At 38.6% G+C, this 14147-nt stretch overlaps 1 protein-coding gene and 1 non-coding gene across 7 annotated transcripts in view; one reads left to right on the top strand and one right to left on the bottom strand.

Moving 5' to 3' along the window:
* Positions 1-14147, top strand: part of CTNNA3 (catenin alpha 3) — a 1976430-nt gene that overhangs the window by 98705 nt on the left and 1863578 nt on the right. The gene's annotated exons all lie outside the window — the stretch shown is intronic.
* On the bottom strand, positions 10478-10620 carry LOC139180468 (small nucleolar RNA SNORA67). The gene has a single exon (XR_011564737.1). It is a non-coding gene; the product is annotated as a small nucleolar RNA SNORA67 (small nucleolar RNA).

Here is a 14147-nt window from a genome sequence, read left to right as displayed (position 1 = left end):
TGGAAAGGAGAAGAGGATGACAGAGGACCAGATGGTTGGATGACATCACTGATGCAATGGACACAAATTGGGCAAACTCCAGGAGATGGTGAGGGACAGGGAAGCCTGGTGTGCTGCAGTCCGTGGGGTTGTGAAGAGTCGGTCGTAACTTGGTGACTGAGCAACAACATATGTGAAGTGAAAGTGAAGTCGCTCAGTAGTGTCTGACCCTCAGCGACCCCATGGACTGCAGCCTTCCAGGCTCCTCCGTCCCTGGGATTTTCCAGGCAAGAGTACTGGAGTGGGGTGCCATTGCCTTCTCCGACAACATGTGTATACACATATAATAAGAATATATATATATTATACACGTGCATGCGTGCTAAGTCTCTTTAGTCGTGTCTGACTCTTTGCAACTCTATGGACTATAGCTCTCCAGGCTCCTCTGTCCATGGCATTCTTCAGGCAAGAAAACTGGAGTGGGCTGCCATTCCCTTCTCCAGGGGATCTTCCCAACCAAGGGATCGAAGCTATGCCTCTTACATCTCCTGCATTGGAAAGTTCTTTACACTAGCACCACCTGGGAAGCCCATTATACCACACACACATATATATAATAAGAATACTAAATGTAGTTTAAAATTACTTTGACTTTTTTTTTGTCCTAGAGGCTATCTCTCTAGGATTAGAGTAAAAATACTATCCTTATTTTATTTTATTTTTTTTAGTTTGGGATGTTGGATTTATTTGTGGATATCCAATCAGATGACAGATAATGATCTAGAATTCAGGAAGAGTTCTGACAAAACATAGTCTGCTGGAGAAGAGAATGGCAAACCACTTCAACATTCTTGCCTTGAGAACCCCATGAACAGTATGAAAAACAAAATGATATGACACTGAAAGATGAACTCCCCAGATTGGTAGGTACCCAATATGCTACTGGAGAAGACAGGAGAAATAGCTACATAAAGAATGAAGAGGCTGAGACAAAGTGGAAACAATGTCCAGGTGTGGATGTGTCTGGTGCTGAAAGTAAAGTCCAATGCTGTAAAGAACAATATTGCATAGGAACCTGGAATGTTAGATCCATTAATCAAGGTAAATTGGAAATGGTCAAACAGGAGATGGAAAGAGTAAACATCGACATTTAAAGAATCAGTGAACTAAAATGCACTGGAATGGGTTAATTTAATTCAGATGACCATTATATCTACTACTGTAGGCAAGAATCCCTTGGAAGAAATGAAATAACGCTGATAAGTCAAAAAAAGAGTCAGAAATGCAGTACTTGGGTGCGGTCTCAAAAACAACAGAATCTCTGTTTCCAAGGCAAACCATTCACTATCATAGTAATCCAAGCTTATGCCCCAACCACTAATGCCAAAGTGGCTGAAGTTGAATGGTTCTATGAAGACCAAATGATCTAGAATTAACACCAAAAAAGATGTCCTTTTCATCATAGGGGACTGGTATGCAAAAGTAGCAAGTCAAGAGATACCTGGAATAATTTGGCTTTGGAGTATAAAATGAAGCAGGGCAACGGCTACCAGAGTTTTGCCAAGATGATGACTGATCATAGCAATCACCCTCTTCCAACAACACAAGAGACGACTCTAAACATGGACATCACCAGATGGTCAATACAGAAGTCAGATTGATTGTATTCTTTGCAGCCGAAGATGGAGAAGCTCTTTAAAAGCCATCAAAAACAAGACCAGGAGCTGACTGTGGCTCAGATCATGAACTCCTTATTGCCAAATTCAGACTTAAATTGAAGAAAGTAGGGAAAACCACTAGACCATTCAGGTATGACCTAAATCAAATCCCTTACAATTATACAGTGGAAGTGGCAAATGGATTCAAGGGATTAGATCTGATAGATAGAGTGCCTGAAGAACTATGGATAGAGGTTCGTGACATTGTACAGGAGGTGGTGATCAAAACCATCCCCAAGAAAAAGAAATGCAAAAGGACAAAATGGTTGTCTGAGGAGGCCTTACAAATAGGTGAGAAAAGAAGAGAAGTGAAAGACAAGGAGAAAAGGAAAGATATACCCATTTGAATGGAGAGTTTCAAGGAATAGCAAGGAGAGATAGGAAAGCCTTCCTAAGTGATCAGTGTAAAGAAATAGAGGAAAACAATAGAATGGAAAAGACTAGAGATCTCTTCAAGAAAATTAGAGATACCAAGGGAACACTTCATGCCAAGATAGGCACAATAAAGGACAGAAACAATATATTAAGAAGAGGTGGTAAGTATACACAAAAGAACGATACAAAAGAGATCTTAATGACCCAGATAACCACGATGGTGTTATCACTCACCTAGAGCCAGACATCCTGGAATGCAAAGTCAAGTGGGCCTTAGGAAGCATCACTATGAACAAAGCTAATGGATGTGATGGAATCCCAGCTGAGCTATTTCAAATCCTAAAAGATGATGCTGTCAAAGTCTACAATCAATATGCCAGCAAATTTGGAAAATTCAGCAGTGGACACAGGACTGGAAAAGGTCAGTTTTTATTCCATCCCAAAGAAAGGCAATGCCAAAGAATGTTCAAACTACCACACAACTGCACTCATCTCACATGCTAATAAAGTAATGCTCAAGTTTTTCCAAGCTAGGAGATTCAACAGTATGTGAACTTCACAGTATGTGAACAGTATAAGAACTTCCAGATGTTCAAGCTGGATTTAGAAAAGGCAGAGGAGCCAGAGATCAAATTGCCAGAATCTGTTGGATCCTAGAAAAAGCAAGAGAGTTCCAGAAAAACATCTACTTCTGTTTTATTGACTATGCCAAAGCCTTTGACTGTGTGGATCAAAACAAACTGCATAAAATTCTTCAAGAGATGGGAATATCAGACCACCTTACCTGCCTCCTGAGAAATCTGTATGCAGGTCAAGAAGCAACGGGTACAGCTGGACATGGAACAGATTGGGAATGGCAAAGCTGAATATTGTCACCCTTATTTGCAGAGTTCATCATGTGAAATGGGCTGGATGAAGCACAAGCTGGAATCAAGATTGCTGGGAGAAATATCAGTAACTTCAGATATGCTGTTGACACCACCCTTATGGCAGAAAATGAAGAGAACTAAAGAGCAAAAATCTTCCAGCAAACAAAAGCCCAGGTCCAGACGGCTTCACAGCTGAATTCTACCAAAAATTTAGAGAAGAGCTAACACCTATCCTGCTCAAACTCTTCCAAAAATTTGCAGAGGAAGGTAAACTTCCAAACTCATTCTATGAGGCCACCATCACCCTAATACCAAAACCTGACAAAGATCCCACAAAAAAAGAAAACTACAGGCCAATATCACTGATGAACATAGATGCAAAAATCCTTAACAAAATTCTAGCAATCAGAATCCAACAACACATTAAAAAGATCATACACCATGACCAAGTGGGCTTTATCCCAGAGATGCAAGGATTCTTCAATATCCGCAAATCAATCAATGTAATACACCACATTAACAAATTGAAAAATAAAAACCATATGATTATCTCAATAGATGCAGAGAAAGCCTTTGACAAAATTCAACACTCATTTATGATAAAAACTCTCCAGAAAGCAGGAATAGAAGGAACATACCTCAACATAATAAAAGCTATATATGACAAACCCACAGCAAACATTATCCTCAATGGTGAAAAATTGAAAGCATTTCCTCTAAAGTCAGGACCAAGACAAGGGTGCCCACTTTCACCATTACTATTCAACATAGTTTTGGAAGTTTTGGCCACAGCAATCAGAGCAGAAAAAGAAATAAAAGGAATCCAAATTGGAAAAGAAGAAGTAAAACTCTCACTATTTGCAGATGACATGATCCTCTACATAGAAAACCCTAAAGACTCCACCAGAAAATTACTAGAACTAATCAATGACTATAGTAAAGTTGCAGGATATAAAATCAACACACAGAAATCCCTTGCATTCCTATACACTAATAATGAGAAAACAGAAAGAGAAATTAAGGAAACAATTCCATTCACCATTGCAACGGAAAGAATAAAATACTTAGGAATATATCTACCTAAAGAAACTAAAGACCTATATATAGAAAACTATAAAACACTGGTGAAAGAAATCAAAGAGGACACTAATAGATACCATGTTCATGGATTGGAAGAATCAATATAGTGAAAATGAGTATACTACCCAAAGCAATTTATAGATTCAATGCAATCCCTATCAATCTACCAATGGTATTCTTCACAGAGCTAGAACAAATAATTTCACAATTTGTATGGAAATACAAAACACCTCAAATAGCCAAAGTGATCTTGAGAAAGAAGAATGGAACTGGAGGAATCAACCTACCTGACTTCAGGCTCTACTATAAAAAGCAGAGACATTACTTTGCCAACAAAGGTCTGTCTAATTTTTTTACAATTTTCTTATGTAAAGGTACCGTGCTATAAACACTGTTTTGAACCTTGCTTTCTTTTTTCACTATGAAAAGTTACTCCATATTAGCATATGGAGAGAACTTCCTCATACAGCTAGGTTGTATTTGTTTGTGTGGATATACCATACATAGTGTCCTCTTCCTTCCTTCCTTTGTTTCCTCTCCTTTTAAAAATATTGCTGCAAAGAATTGCCTTGGGCATATGTTAGATTTAAAAAATTTTAATAGTTACTCTCACAGATTTTCTGAAAGAGATAATATATATTTTTAAAAATTGAAGTATAGTTGATTTACAAATGTTATGTTATAGTTTTCATTTTGGGGATAGATTTCCAGAAGTGAGATCACTGGATCAAAGCCTATATATATATATATATTGCAAATTCACCCTCTGTAGGAACAACATTTTGCATAATCACACTCAGTTTATGAGGGTGTCTGATACACTACAGCTTTACTAACAGAGGTTGTTATCTAAATTTTGGATATTTGCCAATCTGCGAGGTGAGAAATTGTATCTCAGAGTAGATTTAATGTGTATTTCTTTGATAATGAACAAAGTTGGGCAGCTTTTTATATACTTAAGGAATATTTGCCTATTTTTCCTTGAATGAGAAATTGTTTTAAATTACAGTCAACTTTAAACAATATCTATTGATTCCTTGCTATGAAAGATGAGGAAAGATGAGTATTTGAGTTTTTCCATCTATTTTGATAAGTGATTTTACTGGTCTGTCCTGTATCTTTCCTAATGCACTCTCTGTCCATGTATATTGGATGCTTCTAATGTTACTCTTTGACTTTTCATTTTCATTCCAATCCCAAAGAAAGGCAATGCCAAACAATGTTCAAACTACCACACAATTGCACTCATCTCACATGCTGGCAAAGTAATGCTCAAAATTCTCCAAGCCAGGCTTCAATAGTACCTGAACTGTGAACTTCCAGATGTTCAAGCTGGATTTAGAAAAGGCAGAGGAACAAGAGACTGAATTGCAAGCTTCTGTTGGATCATAGAAAAAGGAAGAGAGTTCCAGAAAAACATCTACTTTTGCTTTATTGACTATGCCAAAGCCTTTGTGTGGATCACAACAAACTGCATAAAATTCTTCAAGAGATGGGAATATCCGACCACCTTACCTGCCTCCTGAGAAACCTAAATGCAGGTCAAGAAGCAAAAGTTAGTACAGGACATGGAACAATGGACTGGTTCCAAATTGGGAAAGAAGTAGGTCAAGGTTGTATATTGTCACCCTATTTATTTAACTTATATGCAGAGTACATCATGTGAAATGCTGGGCTGGATGAAGCACAAGCTGGAATCAACATTGCTGGGAGAAATATCAATAACCTCAGATATGCAGATGACACCATCCTTATAGCAGAAAGCAAAGAGGAAGTGAGATTCCTGATGAAATGAAAGAGGAGAGAGAAAACGCTGGCTTAAAACTCAACATTCAGAAAACTAAGATCATGGCATCTGGTCCCATTACTTCATGGCAAATAGATGGGGAACGATGGAAACAGTGAGAGACTTTATTTTCTTGGGCTCCAAAATCACTGCAGATGATGCCTGCAGCCATGAAATTAAAAGATGCTTGCTCCTTGGAAGAAAAGCTATGACCAACCTAGACAGCATATTAAAAAGCAGAGACATTTCTTTGCTGACAAAGGTCTGTCTAGTCAAAGGTGTGGTTTTTCCGGTAGTCATGTATGGATGTGAGAGTTGGACCATAAAGAAAGCTGAGCACTGAAGAACTGATGCTTTTGAACTGTGGTGTTGGAGAAGACTCTTGAGAGTCCCTTGGACTGCAAGGAGATCCAACAAGTCAATCCTAAAGGAAATCAGTGCTGAATATTTGTTGAAAAGACTGATGTTGAAGCTGAAGCTCCAATACTCTGGTCACCTAATGTGAAGAACTGACTCCTTGGAAAAGACCCTGATACTGGGAAAGATTGAAGGGAGGAGGAGTAGGGGACGACAGAGGATGAGACGGTTGGATGGCATCACTGGCTTGATGGATATGATTTTGAGCAATCCATGGGAGTCGATTATGGATAGGGAAGCCTGGTGTGCTGTGGTCCATGGGGTGGTAAAGAGTCGCACATGACTGAGCAACTGAACTAAAGTGAAAATGTTACTTTTATCCTTGTAGTGTTTCACTTTTTGTTTTATTTTTTATGTTTATTTATCTATTTGGATACATTGGATTTTAGTTGCAGCATATGGGATCTTTGTTGTGTCATTTGGGGTTCTTTGTTGTACCGCATAGATTCTTACATTGTGGTGTGAGGAATCAGTAGTTGTGGTGCCTGAGTTTAGTTGTCCTGTGGCATGTGGGATCTTCATTCCCTGACCAGAGACTGAACCCATGTCCCCTGCATTGCAAGCTGGATTCTTAACCACTGAACTACTAGGGAAGACCCTGTAGTGTTTTGTTTTTTGCTTCTATTTGCTTTTTGAGTTCTTCAAGTTTTTATTCCCTATGATCTTTTGCCTCTTTTTTGAATTTTGTAACTCTTCTTTGAGTTCTTTTTAAAAGTGAGGACATTTTGTAAACATATGTGTATCTGTGTGTGTGTGTGTGTGTGTGTGTGTGTGTGTGTGTGTGTATTTGAGTCCACATATGAACACATATGTGAAATATGTTCACATATTTCACATGTGAGCAAGGTTATGCTCAAAATCCTTCAAACTAGGTTTCGGCAGTACCTGAACTGAGAACTTACAGGTGTACAAGCTGAGTTCCTCTGCTTCGAAGAGGCAGAGGAACCAGAGCTCAAAATACCAACATTTGTTGCATCATGGAAAAAGCAAGGGAATTCCAGAGAAACATCTACTTCTGCTTCATTGACTGTACTGAAGTCTGTGTGGTTCACAAACTGTGGAAAATTCTTAAAGAGAAGGGAGTACCAGACCACCTTGCCTGTCTCCTGAGAAACCAGTATGTAGGTCAAGAAACAACAGTTAGAACCGGACATGGAAAAACTGACTGGTTCCAAATTGGGAAAGGAATACATCAAAGCTGTATGTTGTCACCTGCTTATTTAACTAATATACAGAGTACATTATGTGAAATGCTGGACTGGTTAAATCACAAGCTGAAATCAAGATTTCCATGAGAAATATCAATAATCTCAGATATGCAGATGATACCACTCCAATAGCAGATAGTGCAGAAGAACTAAAAAGCCTCTTGATAAGGGTGAAAGAGGAGAGTGATAAAACTGGTTTGAAATTCAATATTAAAAAAGCTAAGATCATGGCATTTGGTCCCATCACTTCACAGCTAATAGAATGGGAAAAAGTGGAAGAAATGACAGATTTTATTTTCTTAGGCTCCAAAACCACTGTGGACAGTGACTACAGCCATAAAAATAGAACATGCTTGCTCCTTGGAAGGAAAGCTATGACAAACCTAGACAGCATACTAAAAAGCAGAGGCATCACTTTGCTGACAAAGGTCCATATAGTCAAAGCTATAGTGTCTCTGGTAGTCATGTACAGATGTGAGAGTTGGACTATAAAGAAGGCTGAGTGCTGAAGAATTGATGCTTTCGAATTGTGATGCTGGAGAAGACTCTTGAGAGTCCCTTGGACTGCAAGGAGATCAAATCAGTCAATCCTAAAGGAAATCAACCCTGAATATTCATTGGAAAATCTGTTGCTGAACCGAAGCTCCAATACTTTGGCCACCTGATAGGAAGAGCCAACTCGCTGGAAAAGACTCTAATGCTGGAAAAGATTGAAGGCAACAGAGAAGGGGGCAATGGAGGATGAGATGATTAGATAGGATCAATAGACAAGAATTTGCACAGACTCCAGGAGATAGTATGTCTCCTGAGGGTTATAGAGCCTGGTGTGCTGTGGGCCAGGAGGTTGCAAAGAGTTGGACATAACTTAGCAACTGAAAAACAACAACAAATAACTATTTCACCGAGTTCTTCCTCTGTTTCCTTCATTAATCCGTATTTATATGCATTTTTTGGGTTCTCTCCTCTTTTGTTTCTCTCTCTTTCTTTCTTTCATTTATTTGTAAGTTTGGATAATGACAAGTTTCCTTGAAGATAAAGGTTTAATTTTGGGTTTTCCTGTCTTCCATCAGTTTTGATGGGAGGAAGTGTCATAAACATGTCTTTATTCTACTATATATTATAATAAATCCTAGGAGATGGTAGGATGATGATGATTCTCTTAGAGATCTGTATAGGGTGCAGAGTAAAGCATTGCTTACCTCCTCTATGAGCGTGTATGCTCTTATGTGTGTGTGTGTGTATTAAGATGTAAAGAAGATTGTTTGAGCTGAAGTTGGGAAGATGAGCAAGCACTTATTGAGTGGATATTAGGATTATTCCAGACAAAGGGGACAGAATGAATAGAAATTTAGGGCCATGAAAGAGTATGGTCCATTTAGAGAACTTCAAGTTCTTTAGCATGGATGGAATACAGGGAGGCAGTGGGTCAAAGAAAGAGAAAAAGCTGGAGAGATAAGGAAGGCCAAATTGCCTTGAGTCATTCAGTGGAGCCTAAACTCTATTGTGTTCAGAAGAAGAATATTTGACAGTTGACGGTTTTAATCAGGGGATTAGTGTAACATTATCTTATTTTATATTAAAGAGATCACCTTGGGAATAGTTTGGAGGGTGAATTGGAGGTTGTGAAAAACTAGAAGGGAGATCAGTTAGGGTATCATTGGAAAGTCTAAGTAAGTCTAACCATGGTTTGAACTAAGTACCAATGCTAATAGAGAGGAAATGGCCAATATAAGAAGAGTTAAGGGAATAGAAGTTACGTAATTTTCCTGCTAATCTGATGTGAAGAGAGAGGCAAAGTGAAAGAAAATATTTGGAGATGACCTTCCAATTACTGGGTTGGATGCAAGTTCCCATTATGTGATGATGTAATTAATCCAGATCAGAACTGAAGATGGTGGTAACAGGTTTTGAGGACAAGATCATAGAGTTCAGTTTTGAGGTGCCTGTGAGACAGCTCAGTGGGGAGTGGATTTAGGAGCTCTAAAGCTTAGGTGAGAGGTCTGGACAGTTGAATCAGAGGTTCTAAGTTGAATCGAAAATCCAGGATGATATTGTTCTGAAAGAACAATGTAATGTGAGCAATGAATAGGATGTAAGGGGTGGAACTTGGGGTAAGACCTGTAGTTAACAGGAGTTAGCAGATAAGGAGGGCTTCCCAGGTGACACTCCTGCCAATGCAGGAGATGTAAGACACAGGTTTGATCCCTGGGTCAGGAAGATTACCTGGAGGAGGGCATGGCTACGCACGCCAGTATTCTTGCCTGGAGAATCCCATGGACAGAAGAACCTGGCGGGTTATGGTCTATGGGGTCACACAGAGTCAGACATGACTGAAGTGACTTAGAATGCACACACATGCATGTAGATAAGGAAGAGCTAGCAAAAGACACTGGGGAAGAATGGTCAGAAGGAACCCAGAGGAGAAAGTCTTTTATTTACTATAGAAACAAATACTATGTGGGATTAGAAATAGTTAAATATGGCTAACAGGTATATAGTCAGAGTTCTTGGAGAAAATTTTAACAAGTAGTAGTAAAATGGTGGACTTGGATGGTTAGATGGACGATTCTGGCACAGGCTTTTTTTTTTTTTTTTGCCTCAAAAAGTGACATTTGTTCAAAGAGTCAAAGAAAAAAAAAGAAAAATGGCAAGATGTCCATCCCTTGGTTCCCTTCCCTCCTCACTTCTGCTGCTTCTTGGCCCCCTCCAAGGTTTGATCCCTGGCTGGCGCTAGGTAGCACAACAACCCCCCTCATGTGAGGTCAGCAACATTAAGGGGCATCTCCTCAGTGGAAGTGTTGTAGAAGGTCTTGATGTCTCAAAGAGTCCTCTTGTCTTCTTCTCTCACCATATTAATAGCCATACTCTTCTGGCCGAAACATCCACCATGAGCAATTCTGTGGATATAGTTTTCTCTGTTGGTGGGGAAGTCATAGTTGATGAGTAAGGAAACTTGCTGTACATCGATGCCTCTGGCCTATGTCAAGAAAGAAAGGAGCTTCAGTGTGTGAATGAGAAAGCACAAGTCTATCCAGAATTAAGCATACATGTACACGGTCAAAGGAAGGAAAAGGAAATAAACATCCCCTTCCCTCAGAAACCGGAGGCTTGTCAGATTTTATTCCAAGTTGCTACTTTCCAAAAGAGGGGCACTAGTGGCCCCCTTCGAAGAGGGAGTAAACTTGGATCAGACTTTTTTTAAAATTAATTTTTATTGGAGTATAATTGCTTTACCACTATACATGTGTTAGTTTCTGCTATATAGCAAACTGAATGAACTATACATATACATATGTCCCCCCGCCCCCACCTTTAAAAATTTCTTTCCCATTTAGGTCACCACAGAGCAGAGTTCCCTGTGCTATACAGTAGGCTATCATTAGTTATCTAATATTTTATACATAGTAGTATATATACGTCAATCCCATTCTCACACTTCATTCCACCCCTCTTCCCACCTTGGTTTCCATGTGTCCATTCTCTATGTCAGTGTCTGTATTTCTGCTTTGCAAATAAGTTCATCTATATCATTTTCTAGATTCTACATATAAGCAATATTATATGATATTTGTTTTTCTCTGACTTACTTCACTCTGTATGACAGTCTCTAGGTCCATCCAAGTCTCTGCAAACTGCACAATTTTGTTACTTTTTATGGCCCAGTAACATTCCATTGTATACGTACCACATCTTCATATACATTCCTCTGTTGATGAACATTTGGGTTGCTTCCATGTCCTGGCTACTGCAAATAGTGGCACAGACTTTTAAAACTTCTTTTAAGAGAGTATGGAAGAATGGAAATCCTGGAAGTAGAGAAGAAATCTGGAATTCTCAAAACAGTTGCAAATCACTGGTTTTTGCAAATATATTAATAGATTTATGGAAAAATGAATGTAGTGTTTTCAAAGACTGTGGTTTTGCCTATTATACAGAGTGAAGTAAGCCAGAAAGAAAAGCACCAATACAGAATACTAACGCATTTATATGGAATTTAGAAAGATGGTAACGATAACCCTGTATGCAAGACAGCAAGAGACACAGATGTATAGAACAGTCTTTTAGACTCTGTGGGAGAGGGACAGAGTGGGACGATCTGGGAGAATGGCATTGTTTTATCTGTTTTGATAAGCAGGGTTTTATTTGTGAGTAATCAGAAAATGAAGAAATGGGACTTTTTTTGGCTTCAAATTGAGGTTGATATGAATTCTGCTTTTTTCTTTTTTTTGCTATTCTCTTTTTTGTTCTCTGCTTTTCAAAAATACCAGACCTTAGGAGAATTCACATACATTTGAGCTGTCTTATAATATTATGGAGTGGAATTGACCCATAGGCCCACTGGACCTGCAGCAACGAAAGCTACTGTCACTTTCAAGGTGTATGTGAAGGGCATGTTACTTCTGCCCTGGTTGTTTAAACTCGATGCGTATACTGCAAGTTATTCTTGTCCTGGGTGAACCAGTGAAAGCTTCTCTGAGATTTCACATACTAGATTATCTTCTTCTTAGATTTCAATTGGACCAGTTTAGACCTTTGACTTTTTAAATAACAGGCAGGTAAACTTCAAGCTGGGCTTATATGAGATAGGATCTCACTTCTGGTATAATTTTATACAAAATGTCTTTAAGTTGAAAGGCATTGCTACACAGAATAACCATGGGGCATTTTTGTCCTTTCTTCCTACCTGCAATTTTGAAAATGTGTGCCATTGTGAAAAAAGAATGAGCTTTTAGTGTGAACTGTCATTTTATAAAATAACTTAAAATGTGTGGTATCAGAAGAGGGGTAATTAGGTCATCTTACAAAATTCTTATATATAGTCTTACTTTTCAGTTAAATCAGAAATTGAATTACAACTTTTTTCTTTATTTTGGAGGGCCATTGGACTAGCCAGCCATTCACAACAAGAAGGACATAAGACCTAAATATAAATAGAATCTGATGTTTTCCTTTGTTTTATTTCATATTAGTTAAGTCATTCATTTGGATTTTTTTTTTTAATATTTTTTTGCAGCTTTCATTCAGGTTGTATGTGGGGAAACAAGTTTTATTTTGGTTACCATGAACAGAAGAAACAAATGTTTGAATTTAATTTAATTTGTATTTTCTTATAAAGAATCCATAAAACAATTTTTTTGGGGGGAGGAGCTCAGTTTGATTATTTTTCAAAAAACACCAGCAAGATTACTATCCAAAGGTTGTTAGAAAGAACTTCAAATGCTTCCAAGAAGCCTTTGAAAGTTTGAATTGTAACCTGCTAAAGATATTTACATTTTATTATAAAATGTGATTTTTTTTTTTTTTTTGCTATATTGAAATCCAGAATTCTTAAAAGTTAAGGAAATAAAAATTTCAGTCTCATGAATCTGGACATGTGGTACTTTTAATAGTTGTAGCCTTACCGCATTGTTGGGGGGCTTCCCTTGTAGCTCAGTCAGTAAAGAATCTGCCTACAGTGCAGGAGACCTGGGTTCGATCCCTGGGTCGGGAAGATCACCTGGAGAAGGAAATGGCAACCCACTCCAGCATTCTTGACTGGAAAATCCCACGGACAGAGGAGCCTAGTGGGCTTCAGTCCATGGGGTCGCAAAGAGTTGGGAATGTTGGAATATATACATTCTATTGTATTTCCTTTGCTCTGTTTTATTCTTAAAACAAAAGAAAACAAAAATCCTAAAAAAGTCAACCAACCAACCAACCGAACAAAATAAAACAATTGTAGCCCTATCTCTGGAACGTACCTCTTATGTCTCACTCTAGAATTGATTTCAAGGGGCTCAAGACTCTTTATGAGGCTGTTGTGCCTTAGGAATTTTTTTAGAGTATTTAGGCATGCTGCATTTCTAATTAATGCACATGTAGGCATTAATATGCCTTAGATTTTGAAGTCAAGAGATCCAATGAAATGAGTCACTAGAGGGAAGCTTTGTGTTAAGCCCTTTCATTATGGGAACAAAGAGCAAAAACATTCTTGAATAATAATTACAGGCTCTATAGATGAAAGAGGTATTTTTAACCTAAATGTAGACAAGTAGATTCTACATTCCTACTGAAAAGGGGATAATAATATCAACTAATATTTATTGAGCTCTTAATAGGTGTCTGAGGCATGGGCTAAGTTACGACTAATATATGGATTTTTAATTTTAATCTTCAAGATAATTTTGAAGAAGGTACTCTTCAGTTCAGTTCAGTTCAGTTCAGTTGCTCAGTCATGTCCGACTCTTTGTGACCCCATGAATGGCAGCACGCCAGGCCTCCCTGTCCATCACCAACTCCTGGAGTCCATCCAAACCCATGTCCATTGAGTCGGTGATGCCATCCAACCATCTTATCCTCTGTCGTCCCCTTCTTCTCCTGCCCTCAATCTTTCCCAGCATCAGGGTCTTTTCAAATGAGTCAGCTCTTCACATCAGGTGGCCAAAGTATTGGATTTCAGCTTCAACATCAGTCCTTCCAATGAACACCCAGGACTGATCTCCTTTAGGATGGACTGGTTGGATCTCCTTGCAGTCCAAGGGACTCTCAAGAGTCTTCTCCAACACCACAGTTCAAAAGCATCAATTCTTCGGTGCTCAGCTTTCTTTATAGTCCAACTCTCACATCCATACATGACTACTGGAAAAACCATAGCCTTGACTAGACGGCTGCTTTTTAATATACTGTCTATGTTGTTCATAACTTTCCTTCCGAGGAGTAAGCGTCTTTTAATTTC

This window comes from Bos indicus, chromosome 28 (genome assembly GCF_029378745.1).
Source record: "Bos indicus isolate NIAB-ARS_2022 breed Sahiwal x Tharparkar chromosome 28, NIAB-ARS_B.indTharparkar_mat_pri_1.0, whole genome shotgun sequence".
Classification (NCBI taxonomy): Eukaryota; Metazoa; Chordata; class Mammalia; order Artiodactyla; family Bovidae; genus Bos; species Bos indicus.
Note: the sequence above shows the minus strand (reverse complement) of the source record. Positions and strands in the feature narration are given on the sequence as shown.